The sequence below is a fragment of the Hypomesus transpacificus genome, chromosome 11 (genome assembly GCF_021917145.1).
Source record: "Hypomesus transpacificus isolate Combined female chromosome 11, fHypTra1, whole genome shotgun sequence".
NCBI classification, from domain to species: domain Eukaryota; kingdom Metazoa; phylum Chordata; class Actinopteri; order Osmeriformes; family Osmeridae; genus Hypomesus; species Hypomesus transpacificus.
In genome coordinates, this window is record NC_061070.1 from 2,719,290 (window position 1) to 2,737,655 (window position 18,366).

The following is an 18,366-nucleotide window of genomic DNA, read 5'->3' on the forward strand; positions in this document are numbered from 1 at the left end:
TACGTTTTTCAACACTGAGAAGCACATATAGTTCGTCTGAGGCCGACTTTAGATAGACTGAAGGCTCTCAAGGGCAGAGTCGAAGGTCGCATATGTACTGAACACATTAGGCCAGGGGCGCCGTAAAGGGGGGGGGGGAGTTAGGACGATTCTAAGGGCTTCTGACTGACAGGGGCCCCAAAAACTAGAAAAACTAATAAAAATGATCAATGATCATCCCTTTCCTGCCGGACCATTCAAATATGGGTCGAAAAAGACCCATAGAACCCGCCTTAATAACTTTGCCATCCAATCACCGATTTTATTTCTGAAAACTGCCAGATACTCATGACAACTTAAGCTCAAAGCACATATCATTGGTTAAGGGGTTAGTGGGAGGGGGAAATAAATCTATCGTCTGCAACGGCAGCCATTGTTTTCTGAGGCGGAGCCAGAGCGGAGACCATGGGAGATTGCCTACAGTGTTAGATATACAGCTTCGAATTGAAATCGGAGACGATATTATGAGTTAAGACAAGTTCCTTAATATGTGTTGTCAATATTGTCTATTAAAAGTCTCAACTTTTTACTTACGAAGAATTTGTTTGTGGGAGTGACGCGAGTGTTTTCAGGAAAGAATGACGTGTCCGGCTTGGCCGTTTGTGACAGGCAGCAATGACGGTAGTAGCACTGTTTAGCTTCGATTTGAGCAGATTTCTAAAAAACTTCGAAAAACAACATTAACTAGGTAGATTATGTATACTCTAAGCTAAATGTACATGCCTTGTTTGGCCAATTCGGTCGATTGTGGAAGAAACTCGAACGTTTTTTACTTATCGAGAGGAGTATCTAGCCATAGCGCTAGCTGCTTTTAGCTGCTTTTGGGACAGGATAATTCCGGTTTCCCCCATGTCTCGACTAGTCACAAGAATGGTCATAACTTTTAATCAAAATAAGGTATTTCTAATCTGTCTTCTGTTCTACATTGCCCACAGACTTGTGGATATTCCACCTACTCAAAGTTTTTCTCTATCTTGTAATTAAAGTGGTGACAAATTCAGTTGTCTGATGAGGTATGGTGGATGGAGAAGTTTTTGTTAAAAATATCTACCTGAAACCACTTTGATAAAATATGATTTGCCTTAAGTAATCATATATTCATTTACATGATAAAAATCCCCTAGTTCTCCTCTTCAAGATGGTATAAACAGTTAAGGTGTATGATTTTATATGAAAATCCATAAAATATGAATATTAATATGCATATCATATTTCAACAGCATATGGAATGTTCGGAATTTTGTATTAGGCAGTAAAGGGTTAATATATATTTTCTTTTTCATGGGGCCCAAAATTCCTGGTGGCGCCCCTGAATTAGGCAAAAGCAAGTACCCCAAACCTATAATATTGATTCGTCTCATTGCATAGTTTTACAACACTTGTAGTTTCTGCACACACCTGTAATATTCCCCATTCAGCCAAATGCACACAAACACACACAACACACACAATACACACACACACCAAAGCCCCAAGTCATACTAATCATTGCAGTTTATTTAGTGTTTAAGTCATCGTTTCCATACTGGGTTCCACCACCACCCCCAACCCCATTAGCACTAGAGTAAGAAATAATAATAATACAATAAAAAAATATTTTAGTATAATTAAAGGTAATTACAGGTTTGTTTTGTACTGATCACCGTGTGGCAGTCTCTGTGGACCTCAACTACTTTTGCCTGGGTCTGAGACTTATAGGCCTTTAGAGTCATCTCCATGACTTGGGCTGCAAATATAGCCAGTTTCTCTTGTGAACTGAGGTCTACAAACATGTAGGCCAAGGTTTACACCTGGATTCATGGGATTGTGAGCTGTTTCTTCTGTTTGGGTTACCTGTGTTATACATGTTTGCCTTTTGTGTGTAATGTCCTGATATAGCCTGTTCCTAAACGTTATCCCTACTGAAATTAGACTGGTTTAGACATTGATCCATTGTGTCCAACATAAACACAAATCCACACCAATGTATTACCACATTTACAGTTAAAAACACACATTAGTCTGTGACAAAAGATATGCCAAGATCACGTTGGTCACGATCATGGTGGAAAGATTATCTGTAGTGAGTGTGTGTGACCTCAGCCTACGACTCAGGGATGACACACCCTGGTCTTCCCTCGGTCTTACAGCATCATTGTTGACAGCGACCTCATATAATAGTATTATATCACTAACTATGACCTAACAATTCAGAAAGCTGCTCTCTCAGAGATACCACAAATCAATGTCTAGGCGTAGCTTCTCCTATAGACTCCCTCTCGGGGTGGATTAGCTGATTTCACAGTGAAACGCAGCTAATGACATTTTCATCCACCCGGAGCCCTTTTTATGTAACCCAATTGTCTCCTCTATTGCCCGTGAGAGCCCTGGAAGGGCAGCGTTAGATTTCTGCCGACGAAGGGGAATGAAGTGTTAATTTCTGCTTACAAGAACAAAAACTCCCGTTCCCGATTGAGTTAGTCTTGATTGTGTGTAAGCCGGAGACCTTCTTTAAAGGAAAGCCAAGCTGGTGGAGTAGCAGGGGTCATCCTTCTTTGCTGACCCTAATACCACTTAACACAACCAGAGATAGGGGTTGCTGCGTGAATGGGCGGGAAACTCGAGATCGCTAATAACTCTCCACTTCATTCTCCCTCCTCTGGGACTGCACCATCCTCATGGACAGGAGGAGTTGTTTTACACCAGCTAAGCAAAACACAGCGGGAAATTCACCTTATGTTGCCACGAAAATGAGGAAATAACCTTGTTTATGTTGTGCTGTGCTTGGATGTTGTTGCACATTTAGTGATGCCCCGTCCCCAGGTCCCAACAGAGACAGCCTCCAGCCCTGCTCTCTGTGTCTGCCACATTCCAGGATGATACATCACCTCTGATTCTCTTCAGGCTCAAGCTTTGGACCACTTAAGGGGCCAATCAGATATCCTCAACAACACCACTATGGAAACCTTCTTGTCTTGATGGCCCAATGTCAGACTTTCAGCACCAGCTCTTCATAAAATATTCTTATTAATGCTTGTATTGATGTCTGACTACAAAGGTTGTGCTAAACACATTGATCTTCACGTCCTCTACAGATTTCTACATTATAGGAATACAACCAGTGTACCGATGTTTTAAACCTTGATTCTAGAGCTTTCAAATGTACTTTACAGTGATCTGTAAGTTCTTCTTCTTTTTTTAAGTTAAGTTTTACTATTAACAAAGTAATGTTGGGTGCCTACTAGTCCTGCCTCCTCCCATATTACATGGAGTGTGTGATGGTCACTGTTATAATGAACTGTCAGGACAAGATAAAGGTGTGTCTACTGTCCCTGGACTAAGTCTACAGTCTATGAAGTTCTATTACACCATGGTCTGGGTGAATACTCGATTCTGATTGGCTGCAGGGCTGTCCGTTATGTAAGGGATAATGCCCGAGGAGGTGTACAATATCATCCAATAATGGATGATGCGGAGGCGTGAACCGTCCGACGTGCAGTGGAGTCGGGCATTATTAAGCAATAAGGTACGAGAGGCAGTACTTTATCGTCAATAAAGTACGTGTGCCAGGGTATTGTTGTTAAGCACCCTTACATATGGAACAGTTTGTCACAATAAACTCTCAAGAAACTGAACACATTTCTTAAGGTTCTTTCATGGTCCTTCCTGACATGATAATGGTTCTGGAACCTTCCACACAATGCATACATGATTCTATATATGACGCATGACGCCACGGATGAGGACCAAAAGAGGCATCACATCCTTTGTCCCAAGAAGTATTCAGCTGCTCAATCAAATCAGATAATGTTTTTATCCTTTCTGGCACTCTGCATTCCCTTTACATTTTACTGGACCTCCTGTCATTCCTAAGTTATTCCTGCGATGCCTTCAGTTGTATTTTTGTATACTTGCATTCATTGTCTCTCTGTGCTTTTTAAGAATTGTTTTATATCCACTGTACTGTCCTGTCTGCAGTGTTGAATGTATCTCTGTTTTTAAGCTCTTGGTGCAGAACAAATTTCCCTCGGGGCAATAAAGGTTTTCGTTCATTCATGTATGGAAGATATAGAGATTAAATATGTTTTCAGCAATCCTGTCCTGTAGATGCAGCCACAGGTTCTATAGGCCTACTGTAGGGTTGCCAACTTTGTCACTATGAAATATGGGACGAAAAGGTGGCTTGCTGCATCAGTGCAGGTATAGATTTGTGTGAATGTGTACAGTGTATTGTTTTAAGCCATTTATCATAATGATTCTAGCTAATTAGCGAAAGGGGCATTTACTTAAGTCTACTGATGCACGTGAGGGGGGGCTGTGATTGGATGATGACAGGTGTTGGTGATCATTTTCAAGTGTTGTGATCAGCACTGCTGCTGCTGGTGTTGTAACAGTCAGTGGTTGGATCAGCGTAGCAGTCAATAAACGGGACTAGGGACATTTCAATTAGGCCCAATATAAGGGCTAATATGGTACAGTTGGCAACCCTAGCCTACTGTATCAGCATGGTAGAAAGAGGTGCTCGGAACTACACTGTTTATACAAAACAGTTTCAAATAATGAAAACCACAGTGCAGTCTTGGTCTAAAGAACCTGAACGAGGCCTTCATGGAGAAGAGAGATGGTCTGCAGGTGTTGGACCTGCAAGTTAGGTACACGTGTCTGCGATGTTTCCAACAGTGATGTGAAATCAATCCAATGTGTTTTCTTTATATTAGTATGACTTATCTTGTCAAGGTATACTTGATTACTGACAATAGTTTAAACTCATAATATCCTGTATATTTCTTTAAATTATTTAAGCATGCCACACTGCCACATAAGACATTGTCTGTATGCTACATAATGGAACTGTCTATAGTCAGCACCAGGGTCATCATTAGCTAAAACATCATACACAGTACCCTTGCCAGCCGCAAGACCCCGGTCTACAAAATGTAGGACCATGTTGTATTGTACCATTGAGAAGGCAGAAATCTGCTGCCTGGTCACAATACTTCCTCTTCTATCTGTGTGTCTGTCCCTGCACCTTCTGCGGGAGCACCAGTCTGGCAAGTCATGAGCACGGTATGGTGGGGGAACCTGAGGTTGGTATGATCCCAAATCATCCAGAATAATGCTGGGATGTCTGTAGAAGACCCTCTCCGGCATGTTGTGGGATTCTTTCCAGGACAGATTTTCGAGCAGGGTCAAATAGGTCAGCATGCCACAGGACTATAGAATACAATTTCAGTCAAAATTGTAAAGTGTGCTGGCGGCCACCGCAACTACAAACCAATTAAGTTGTGTATCCATCCCTGTCAGTGAATCCAGGCCTTTTTAGGCAGTGGCGCAGGCAGAGTATTTTTGGGGCAAAAAAACGGTGGGGATAATCGATACAGTCGTTGGGCTCAAATCAATGTCAGTCAGGAAAGCGTAATGTTCAAAAGGGCTAAATGAAAATGGAAAAGTGTGTAGGCTAAGGCCTCTCATTAATGTTTACATAACAGATATATACTGTGTATATACTGTTATATTCCAAAATCAAAGTTTTGTATAATCTAAAATTGTCGCTATATCGTTCACACAACTTGCCATGACTACTTCTTAAGGACCTCTGATTGGAGCTGTGTGTTTTAGCTAGAAAGGTGTGATTTAAATGCTATCAATAATAATAAAATAATGCTTTCATGTTTCATTCAACAGGGCTGTAGGGCCTTACATGCCACAATTGCGCCATCTAGAGGCAATTTGACAACGTATCCAATGACAGAAGATGGTCATGTCGAGGTTATTATGTGCAACTTTATTGTAAAACATAAACATGTTTGTAATTGAAGCCAACATCATGTTACAGGCAAATATCCAGCCTGAAACTGTCTTTACCATGGTTCTATTACATCCAGTCTTCAGCTCTAACTCACTTGATTTAGTAATTTGTGCTTGTGTTGCGAGTGTTTTTGCTATAGTGACCACTAGGTAGTGGTGTCCTTTCCCATTACTGGACTGTGAAGGTGTGATCCCCAATCTATGATTGGTGGATCATACCTTTGACCAAGGTAATATACAATATTGTTGGTAGCCATCTTGATGCTCACTGCTCTTCCATCATCGGTCAACCTAGCTCAAGCAGGGGTTGTGGGCCATGCGTGGCCTGGAACATTAGCATATTCATTGAATCCATAATTTGTCATTAAGGAAGAGTACATATCCTTCCAGGCATTTTCCTGAATCTTTAATACTTTCAGCAGGAAAACGATATGATATCAGAGTAGGCAATTTTTATAAAATAAAATGTACTGTTGGGGGACTCAATCGATATATGGAAAACAAGTATTTAATGGCTAAATGGGTGGCTCTTAAAAGATACAGAAATATCAGTTGTAAAATAAGTACATCCAAAAAAATAATACATTTAAACAAGGCTTGGTGGTGGTGTAATCACACATCACCATTTCACCAGAAATTGTGTACTCTTTAGTTTATGTATAGAATCTTTATTCATCTTCTATGTGAATAATCTTTACTCATAATCTTTTAGAACAAGGTGACATTGTCAGAAATGTTAAGTTCCACGGTTCTCATGATTAACACCACACTAACAATTGTTGGAAAGCCAGATTGATTGCCAGGAAAATGTGAAAAATCTTATGCGGGCATACCTCTCACATTTACTGTAACAGCCAAGTGACAAGATCTGTGTCATGCTTATGACTTATAGCCTAAAGATTGTTGGAGCAGAGGACAGGATACTATGGTACTGAAGACAGTGTATATGACTATAAAATGAGAATATTACACATTCAAACAATAAATAAAAAAATGCAAACTGCATCAGTCTTTAATGTAAAGACTTGTTTTCCATATATCAGTTCAGAAGAGAGGATACTATGGTACTGTAGATTATCTACAGTAGATAGTGTATGTGACCAGAACATTTGAATGCTACATTCAAACAATAAAAATAGTAAAAAAAATAAAATAAAATAAAAGAATAAACACTTTCATAGCAGAGCAGCAATTACCGTAAAGGGCCTACTCGGTGCCCCGTTCCCCTCAACGGAAGCCTCCCCAGCTGTCTGCCAGAGAGAGGAGGCTGCCAGTAACTGTTTAAGGAGAGCCTTGCCACTCCCTATAGACCAATTATATGTTTGTAAACATTCGGGATGCGCGCGCAGCGTGGTTGCAGAAAACCGGGAAAGGATAGCATTTACAATGGCAAAAGGACCACACGGATGATACAAATAGTTAGATTTAAAAATACCAAAAAGGTCGAGGAGGACAGCCTATAGGAGAAAAAGCGATTAGGCTACCTATTGATCTGTCGCATCAGAAATTTGATTTGGCTCACGAAAGTCTTGAAATTTGAGTGAGAATGTCGCCCGGTACAGACTGCATAGTCGAGCGGCAACCATGTCACAAAGTTCATAGTTTTACAGTTTTAAAGTCAATTTTACATCTAAAAAGTCAAGCAGGGCAGCTTTCAAGAGATATGCGAATTCTGCTTTTAGCCAGCTAGTCCGATTCTTTTTCTGATTTGTTTAAACTGGCGATCTGAGTGAGACTGTGTCCCCGTTACACTGTTTTGACGTTAGCCTCAGTCAGACTCGCTCACTGGCAGTGTGCACAATGTTGTATTTCACTCCATTATACACCAGAAACGTCAGGGAGGACTGCCTAATGTAGATACACTGACGATGGCTTAGGCCAAAACGCGTCTGTCATCTTAGAAGCAACGAGCAAGCTTGAGAGTGCGTTTTTTTCTACTTTAAGTTACTAGTCTTTTTTCACTGGCACCCGAAATCACCTTTTATTTATTTTGGAAGCAGAGCGTGCCTATCCTTAGTAATGTAGATAGCCTGATGAAGATAGCCAGCTTCTCGGATTTCTTTAACCGAGAGCCTGTTTCATTCATTTGCCCGAGAAAGCGACCTCTGTTAGCCAGGCTAGTTTTGCCCGATCACTTGGTCAGGCTATTTAAGGGTATCGGGGTCAAGTGACTTTTGTGCATCGACAACTGAAACGTAAATGTATTTATCCAAAGGCCAAGAGCCTCAAAAAGTAAATATCAAGCCCTGCAATCCAGTGGCCAGAGATATATGATGACCTGATCGACACTCCAAGTGTAATAGACCGGGGAGAAGTTCGTCTTTTGCAACCGACATGTGCAGTTTAGCCTGCTTGACAGTTGTGTGACGTAGGGTGATAATTGGTCTATTAAACCCCATTGTACTATCCTGGCTGCCAGCCCAACTTCTCCCCGCACACAAAAAAATTTGGTCGGGAAGTTGGGTCCGGAGGGTCTCGTATTGGGAACAACTACATAAAACCAGGATCTGGGCGGACCAATCAAATTGCCAGGGCGGGCTTTATACGATGATGGACAGATGATCATCAGTAACATAATCAACAACGTCACGAAAGAGCCCTTGGGTTGAATTTGTTTTCAACAAACAAAATATTAAGTTGCTCTGATTGGTTGTAGGTCTATCCAATTGAGCGTAGAGGCATTTGTTTTACGAGTTCGGTTGAAACAAGCCCCGTAGTCACAGCCCAATGGAGAGTTTTCAGACTCATATTCTGACTAGAATTATGATTATGACAACGCCAGGCTACCATTGTACCGAATTTGGCTGCAGTTCCACCAGAGTTCCACTGGGGGTGATCGCGATCGAGTGCATGTTGAATGGGAGTCTATGGAGCTATACGGCTAAATTAGTCTCTTTCGCCTGATTGTCGTTGAGAAATCTCCGATTTGATTGTAGTTTTTGCATGTTCAACATAGATTATAGGTCGAAAGTTGAATGAACGAAAACTTATGCCCTTTTGATTTCTTACAGGGTGAGTCGTTGTTGCCCATAACACGCTAGCATTCTGCTAATGAATGCTGATTGGTTAGTGAAGGACTGATACGACCAGAGCTCCCGCTTGATGGCATCCGAAGCGGAATCAGAATGTCAGAGCATTAGCAACATTAGCAACAACATTAGCTAGCCAAAACTCTTTCTAGCATGTGTATTGACAGGGAGAGCCTAACCTGTCTGCTGTGTTGTCGATACCCTGATAGAAAAAAGTAAGTGATGTAATGGAAATGTTGGTCATATGCATAGATGTATGTGTATGAAATCTATAATCTTCTATGTTCATTGGTAAGAGACAGGAAGGGAAGATAATTAAGTTGAGTTCAAAGGAATGTGAGGTGCTGATGGCTCTGTGGGCAGCTTGCGCTGGGGGATGGGTGAAGCATCTTATATGGCCTTCTGTCCTCTGGTTACTGTAAGGGGTCAATGAGATAGTTGCTCTGAACTTTGGCTAGAAGGACTGTGTCCTGTTTCATTGTTTGTGTTAATTAAAAGTATTGTTTGAAGATGGTCACACAAAGGACAGTTGACCATTTGACTGGTCAACCCCTGTGGCTTTATTATCTACTGCTCTGGAGAGAGCTGTGACATCAAAGAACTTTGGGACACACCGGAGATGTATTGTTTCAAACTGTCACTAAGTTGAGTTAGCCAATCACAGAGTTTGCTACATTGATTGATTGACCTTATAGAATGCCATTTGATCTTAAGTTTATATAAGGCAGTGCATGTGTGGTGGTTGGCCATCACTCCTGCGAACGACCTGTGTGGATGGCACCTCCTTCGCTGTGACTGATCAGCAAAGCTTTGTTTATGTAATTGTATAGTCTAATAAATTGTATTAAAACCATATCCCTTGACTATTCAGATCTACACAGTGCCACTCGAATTATTCCTTAACAGTGACCAGAGCTTGCCGTAAAGCAGTAGGTCTGGTCGTACGATGTGTATGACGTCAATTACATTTTCAAAGGCTTTTTAGAACAGAAAGGCGACTTTAAAACAATCTAACAGTCTCCAGTGTGTATTTTTTTTGCCTCCCCTTTCGAATTCAGAATTCAAATTACTAGACAAACACTTAAGTCCTGAGAAAAGTGGATTTTGAGGGGTACCGCTCCATAGACCTCCATTCATTCTGCACTCGCTCGTTAGCGCCCTGACATGGAACTTCAACCAGTTCAGAACCCAGAAGTTTCCCTAGAGTGGCAGTTCTCTCTATATTAGACATTAGCTGTTTATCAATCCACGTTTTTGTGTTCTTGCAAACTCGTTTGACGTCATCTTTTATTGCCCAAGTACGGTTCCAATCCAAAGAACACAAGCAGAGAATGTCTAATATAGAGAGAACTGCCACTCTCGGGAAACTTCCAGATCGTTTCCAGCAAACTTTTTTAGAATTTGCCCCTAAATAAATGTCAAGCTTATTTAGGTTTTTGGGGGCATATTTTCAGTTAGCAGATGGTACTGTTTGAATTGCGATTCCATCTGAAAAACTGCAGGTGATCAATGTTACAATAGCTTGTTTCAAAGGGGGTTCCTAATGAATTAATGCAATATGAGTAGGCTAAATGCTTGAAAATATCTCTAGAAGGGAAAAACTTGAGGTGACATAGTCATAGAGGTTAGGACCGTTCCAACTTTTCAACTGAGGCTGCTCAATATTTTCTCTTGCAGGGAAAATTAAAAGACAACCGTTTCATTCTACACTTCACTTTTTGTATTTTGAATTGTAGATGAGCAGCTGCAAATGTATGCTTGTAAATCTATGCAATCTTCATAAATAGTAAATACGCTTTTTTATATAAAATACACAGAAATCAGTTGTAAAAATTACAGTCAATAAACGGACCGACGCTAGCAAGCACACCCTACAATTTCCCCAGAAACTGTAACCTCTCTAGTTATTATTATCATTATTATATTAATCATTATTATATGGATTGAAAAGAGTGAGAATAGGAGTTAACGGGGCCCCATCTTCGCCTGGGGCCCCCAAATCACTAAATCCGCCACTGGTCAGTTTACATTTGTTACCAGAATGTGTTTAATTCAATCGCTTTCTGGGTAAGTCAGCCATTCTCATAAAAGCCTGTGAGAAATGTTTTTGTTTTCCTTACTTTCACAAGGTGACCACACTTCTGGAGGCATTCGGTGTAGTTTCTGCTGATAATAAACAATGTTATCAACAGGCGTTACAATCCGGTGGCGTTTCTGTTTGTATGAATATCATAATCACACCAATGAAAAAGTTGTAGCTTCATGTTTGGGTCAATGATCCTGCAGACCCATGATGCAAGACAATCAGCGTTCAAGATAACTAGTATAGCCTCCTAATGTGTAAAGCTGAAGCGTCTGTGCACAAGGATGATATCCAGTCGAAATAAACCTGATTTGTCTAAATGGGCAAATCATAATTAAATAAGGAATTAGCCTATGGAACATCAACGTCGTTGGTTTATTTTCCAATGTGCGTGGGACAGCTTTTTAAAATCTATATAACAGTGGATACCGCTGTTAAAAATATTTTTCTTGATACAAAATGTGTGGTGGGGGGTGCACATTTTCACTTCTCAAAACGCGATTAAAACAGTTCATGTACAATTAAATGTACTCCCCTGTTTAGCACTGATGACAGACCATGGCCTGGACTCTAAACAGTCCAGACCAATAGAGCTCTCTCGCCAGCCCTCAACCCCTCGTGGCTCACCTCATGCAGCCAATCCAGAGAGCTCAGAGCGTCCATCTCTGCTGGTCTCCTCTGAGAACTGTGAGAACCTGCTTGGTACGATCCCAGACGATCTCCATGAGGTGGTTGAGCAGCACAAGGCCTCAGCTAAGACGAGATCTGGTGGCATGAAGTTCTGGGAGCAGGTCCACTCCTCCAGCCAGCAGCTTTATGACAGCACACTGAGGACCCTGCAGAAAGCTGCAGACAAGCTGTCGGCTCTTGAAGATCGTGCATTTGAGATCATCCCCCCGAAGGCGTCAATCTCTTGGACCAAGAGGACCCTTGGGGTGATCCTCAGTGCCATGAGAGCAGAAGTAGCAGCTTCAGAGTGCTCCACTGCTGAACTGAAGAGGAGTGAGGACGGCCTCCTGACCTGTGCCCTCTTGGACTCCATACTTGCTAACCACTTTAACTGCATCACTTGACTCTCTCTGTCCCCTGTCTACCAGGCCTGCACGAGCCTTGATCCTGTCCCCTCCCCTCTCTTTCAAACCATCTCCCCCTCTATCATAACTTTTCTGCTCCATGTTCTAAACTCCTCTCTTACCTCTGGCACCTTCCCCTCTGCCTTCAAACAGGCCAGAGTTACCCCTTTACTCAAAAAACCCTCCCTTAACCCTGCCGTCCTCCAGAACTACAGACCGGTATCATTGTTGCCCTTCTTTTCTAAAACAATTGAACGTGCTGTATCTAACCAACTGTCTAACTTCCTTTCTCAGAACAAACTGCTCGACCCCAACCAATCGGGCTTCAAGACCGGCCACTCCACAGAGACTGCCCTCCTTTCAGTCACCACTGCCCTCCAGTCTGCCAGAGCGGCTTCCAGGTCATCCGTCATCATTCTGCTGGACCTTTCTGCGGCGTTTGATACGGTTAACCACCAGATCCTGCTCTCCAGCCTTTCTGAGATGGGCATCACTGGCACTGCACTCCAGTGGATCTCATCTTACCTGTCGGGAAGATCCTACCAGGTCTCCTGGGGAGGCAAACTGTCAGGCCCACGCCAGCTCTCCACTGGTGTCCCACAGGGCTCCGTCCTTGGTCCCCTCCTCTTCTCTCTGTACACCACCTCACTTGGACCAATCATCACCTCCCATGGCTTCTCCTACCACTGCTACGCTGACGACACGCAGCTGTACCTGTCGTTCCCTCCGACCGATCCGGGGATCTCAGCTAGGATTGAGGCCTGCCTCGCAGACATCTCCGCCTGGATGACTGAGCACCATCTCCAGCTGAACCTTGCCAAAACAGAACTTCTCATCATCCCGGCCAAACCCTCCATCTCCCATGACTTCTCAATCACCCTGGGATCTGCGACGGTGACCCCCTCATCCTCTGCCAGGAACCTTGGGGTTACCATGGATGACGAGCTCTCCCTCACGGCCCACATTGCTGCGGTCTCCCGGTCGTGTAGATTCACCCTCTACAACATCCGGAAGATCAGGAGATACCTGTCTGAGCACTCCACCCAGCTGCTTGTCCAAGCACTTGTCCTCTCCAAGTTGGACTACTGCAACTCGCTGCTCGCCGGTCTCCCATCATGCGCAACCCGCCCTCTTCAGAGAATTCAGAATGCAGCGGCCCGTCTGGTCTACAATCTACCCAGACGCTCCCACGTTACCCCGCTCCTCATCTCCCTCCACTGGCTACCCATAACGGCCCGCATCAGATTCAAGACCCTGGTACTGACCTTCCGAGCAGTGAACGGGACTGCGCCCGACTACATCAAGTCTCTCCTGCAGCCTTACACCCCCACCCGCCACCTACGGTCTTCTTCAGACAACCGCCTGGTGGTCCCACCTCTCAAGACCGCCCGGTCCCAGCACAAGCTCTTCCCCTGCCTGGCACCCCAGTGGTGGAATCAACTCCCCACCTCCATCAGAGACACGGACTGTCTCTCCACCTTCAAGAGAAGGCTCAAGACGCACTTGTTCCGGGAGTACAATGGTACTTAGGAATGGTTTGCTGAATCCAACGCTAGTTTCCTCAAGGTTCACAATGACTCTTGCTTAGACTGTTGCTCTTGTTGGTTAGTGGTAGCTGATTTAAACTGTTGTATTCTTCTTTTAGTTAACCCTTTTTTTTTGTTTTTATTGCTTTCCTACAGGTACACCTGCACTTAGAGATTAATGTTGTGTATTTTTTTAACTTGTTTAACCACATGCTCTTATGGTTTCTTCCCTTTAGCACTATTTTTTTGGTTGTTCACAATATGTACTTCTTGTTTTTGACTACCCGCAATGCTGTGGGGCTATCTTGTTGTTATTATCAGTGACCTATGCACTTTGTGAAGCTCTCTCTTGGAAGTCGCCTTGGATAAAAGCGTCTGCTAAATGAATAAATGTAAATGTAAATGTAGTGGGGGCTGTGGTAGTCACAGGACTATTAGTGGGGGCTGTGGTAGTCACAGGACCATTAGTGGGGGCTGTGGTAGTCACAGGACTATTAGTGGGGGCTGTGGTAGTCACAGGACTATTAGTGGGGGCTGTGGTAGTCACAGGACTATTAGTGGGGGCTGTGGTAGTCACAGGACCAGTAGTGGGGAGTATGGTAGTCACCAGATCAGTAATGGGAGCTGTCGTAATCATCTCACGAGTGCAGGAAATCTGATCACTTGGTAAACCAGGCAAAATAACGCCCAGAAGAGACAACAGTGAACATATTTGAAGATACACAGCACATGTATCCTCCAGTCTGACACACAGTGCTGGGGTGTTACACACAGTGTCTGAGGAGCTACTGCAGGAATCACACAGTAGGCCATTTGGCACCGAACTAGTGACTAAAGAGAAACACAGATCACATCAAATCTACTGGACTGTCCTGTTTCAGTTATATTCATTATTGTCTCCTCCATCTATAGGAAAGTTGTTTTGCAGTTTTTACTACCCAGTCAATTTGTTTATGTACTTGTATTTCAGATTCCAAATTGTTCTTGTCCAACTCCCATTCTCCCACAGTATTTATTGTTCAGAGAATAACACTTTTCTTTTCAATAAATACATACATGATATATTTATACATATAAATCTTACAGATTTTTTAGCTGAGAGGGTTTAGCTAAAATTATAACTTTATAAATATAAACTATGAATTTTAAAAGTAGTTCTTACCAGGTTGAGACTGCTGGTTGCATCTGTCTGAGTCACAGCAGAGCTCAGATCCAGACTGCTGGAAGAAACCAGTGTTGAAGGAATAAGAAAACCGAACGTTCAAAGGTGCTTTGCAATCCAAGGATGGTCTGCAGCTCTTCATTACTGCACCTGTGTTTCCATCTGGAAAAAAGAAAATGCTAAATCCAATGAATGCTAAATGAAACGTATATAAGTAGACCGTTTGGATGGTGGAAAACAGTGAAAAAAACAAGGCCTTGCACAGTGACAAATAAATAACTTTACCTAACCTGGTCGTCGTCATGCATACTGAGCCTGATATACAAGAAGTTAATCCTGGATTTGTGCATGGTGGATCACATGAAAAACACTGCAATGGTTCCAATGGAAAAACAAAATAAGACAAATAAACATTTAGAACAATTGTTAAAAAACTGATAATAAAAAGTCTATAGAATATACAGTATAGTAGGGACTCAATCAAATCCATACTTAACACCTCCTTTCACCTGCACCATCATTCATGTACATTTTTTAAAGCCTCCTTGGTTGTGGGTCAGCTAAGTAGAGTATGTTGTGTTACCTGTGAGGAGAAGAGCCCAGGTAATGCAGAGAGTCAGGATCAGCTTCATCTTGGATCTGCAGGTGATCATCTGAAAATTAAATTGGGGGCAGCTCTTTATAAAGTACACTATACTCTCTATAGGAATGTGGACCAAGACACAAGAATGTGAGATGACAAATAATACTGCGATGTTGTCAACGTTCTCGATGTTCCTAAAAATCACTCCCCCCAAAGTAAGTTAGGACACATACATTGTATGACTTTGAAAATCGTTTTTCTTTTTTTAACAAGATGCTTGATTGGAATATGATGTTCCTGATTGACCTTTTGATTGCTTTTATAGCAAGCTTCCGACTGACCAGTGAAGGTGGTGGCCTGTTACCACGTGAAAGAGACACAATATTAACTGCTAGTTTAACTAGTTTAATTTCATCACTAAAAAATACAGATTTTAGTTTGAATCTCTTGGTGTCTTGGCCTGAGTCAGGAAACTGTTTTATACTCCTAGACATCACACCCAACACAAACTCAAACATTCACTTTTTGATCCAAAGCCTTAGTGTTGTCTGGAACAAGGTTTTGTAAAGGTTAGTTCAGCTTGGTCTGACAAACTGGTAGTTTCAAAACTGTAGCTATCAGAACACCTCAAGTACACCTGCTGCTGGCTTACACACTTTACCCTACACACCTTACCATAGCTCCTTACCCTGTCTGGCTGAACGATGGCGTCCAAGTCCCTCCTCTCCATTATGCTACCTTTCATATACTGGATGTGTTTGCGAGGAATTAATGGATAGATTAGGGGAAGGTTCTGACTCTTACTATTCATATAAATAATAGATCTTCAATATTTACATCCCCTTTACATTTGATCCATATAGAAGATGCTGTTCTGTTTGAGTGGTTAGTGCCAAGGAATGGTGTGCTTGTGAACCAGAGAGCAAACATAACAAACCCTAAAACCATGTTACATAATTATATTCATAGTACAGTGTACTAATACAAATAAATATAATACTGTGCTGTGTTTCGAACACAGTGCTACAGGTATATTTTTAGATGAAGCCAACACCTTTCAGTGCTTTCAGTACTAATGTCCAATTAACTTGTCATTGTAAACTATTCAGAAAACCATCCATCTCCAAGATGGTTGTGTGCTCCTGTTACAGCTTCTGTGTGTTTGTGAGTGCATCTCTGTGTGTGAGGTGAACACATTCTACTGATTACTTTGCCTTTGTGGTTGCGTAGATAGACATTCATTTACTGCAAAAGAAAGTGTGAAATCTTTTTATTTTATAACTAAGAGAACAGAAACTAGTATGCATGTGTTTGTGTGTGCTTTTAAGGTGCAGGTTTTGCTTGAAAGTTGGAAGGGACCCATGGGTGGTGTGGAATGTGAGAAGGAGGTAAACCACAGGTTATACTAGATGAGGTACATTTTCTGAATAAATAAAAAAACGAATAATGCCAAACTAGTAATGCCAAAGAGTTTGCGGTGGACTTCCGGAGAAAAGACAGAGAACACAGACCCATCACCATCATTGGCACACCGGTGGAGAGTCAACAGCTCCAAGTCCCTTGCTGTCCACATCACTGAGAAGGTCACATGGTCTGTCCACATCACTGAAAAGATGTAAATGATGTTCCTTGTACTTATATGTTATGTTATGCCAGGTGCTTGCGTTGTCTTGTCTTAAGAATTTCAGTGCCCAGTCTAACCTTGTGTTGTTCTGTGTACCTGACAAATAAAAGACTTGAACATGAACTTGAAGGTCACATGGTCTGTCCACACTGAGCCTGTTGTGAAGAAGAGACAGCAGCGCCTCTTCTTCTAGAGACGGCAGAGGAAATTCAGAATGAACCACCACATCCCCACGCTGTTCTACACCAGCACTGTGGAGAACCTCCTGACTGGCTGCATCGCTGCCTGGTACGGCAACAGCACTGCCCACTAACTGTATTTTTTGTGTTGTGTATTTTATTGTACCTGTGTATTGTCTATACATATTGCAATTTGTTAGGTGTATATTGTACATTGTGTTGTGTAACGGATGTGTAAATAAGAAGTTCATGTTGTTATAATTGTTATATAAAGCTTATTTGCCAGAAACTGCACCCAAGACTTTCCCACCTCTGTGGCAGTCCTGTATGGTTGAGTGACAATAAAAGGGTGTGATTTGATTTTGATATAATTAAGGCGCCTCCCTATGGAAATAAAACCCAGGAGTAACTGCTTCTTTTCAATGATCCACAGTCATTTTGTTTGCGATTATATGGTTTGACTGGAGTTTTTAATCATACAGGTAAATAGAAAACAACTATATACTTTGTCAACATCATCTTCACATATTTGTTTCTCCAGTTTTGAGTTACTTCCTTTCTAAATGTCATGTCGCTGGGCTGGACCTGTCCTTTTCGTTCTGTCTTTTGTCGGTCTGTCCCTTTAATTCAATTTCAGGCTCCTGCATTCCTGTCCACACGCTCTGTGTTAACGACGCACATCTGCGGATCATTTACCAATCACCACCTGTATAACAACCCCGGTTTTCCATCCACTCTTCGCCAGTTCAACGTTGTCATTATCATCCACGTCAGTCGGCCGTCTGAATTACCTTTGTCAGTTCTGAAAACGTATTCTGTTAATAACCAGTTATTTCCCTGCCTTTTTCTAGACCCGGTTCAGGCCTGCTGCTCCAGGCTCGTCCCGTTGTTCCAGCATTCCCCCCGGATTCTCCGCTACCGCAGCCCTGCCTTTTGTTTTCTCCGACTGGATTTTTTTCTTGTATAATAAGTCTTTAATTTACCTCCTGGGTCTGAGTCCTGCATTTGGGTCTACCTGCGAGCCAGCCATCGTGACACTAAATGCACTAGATTCTTCTGTTGACTCGTTTATATTTAGTTATTGGTGTCCTTATCGTTTTGATTAAATTATGTATTTATTTTCGTTGTCATTGTTTGTTGAACTGTAATGTTATTTTTCACCATCTGTGATTGACAATAGAACCGCACGGATCCATTAACATTGAGTTATTGGAATAAACACGTCAGAATGTATACGTCAAAGGTTAATATTATGAATGAAAATACAACATTTTGAGTCAC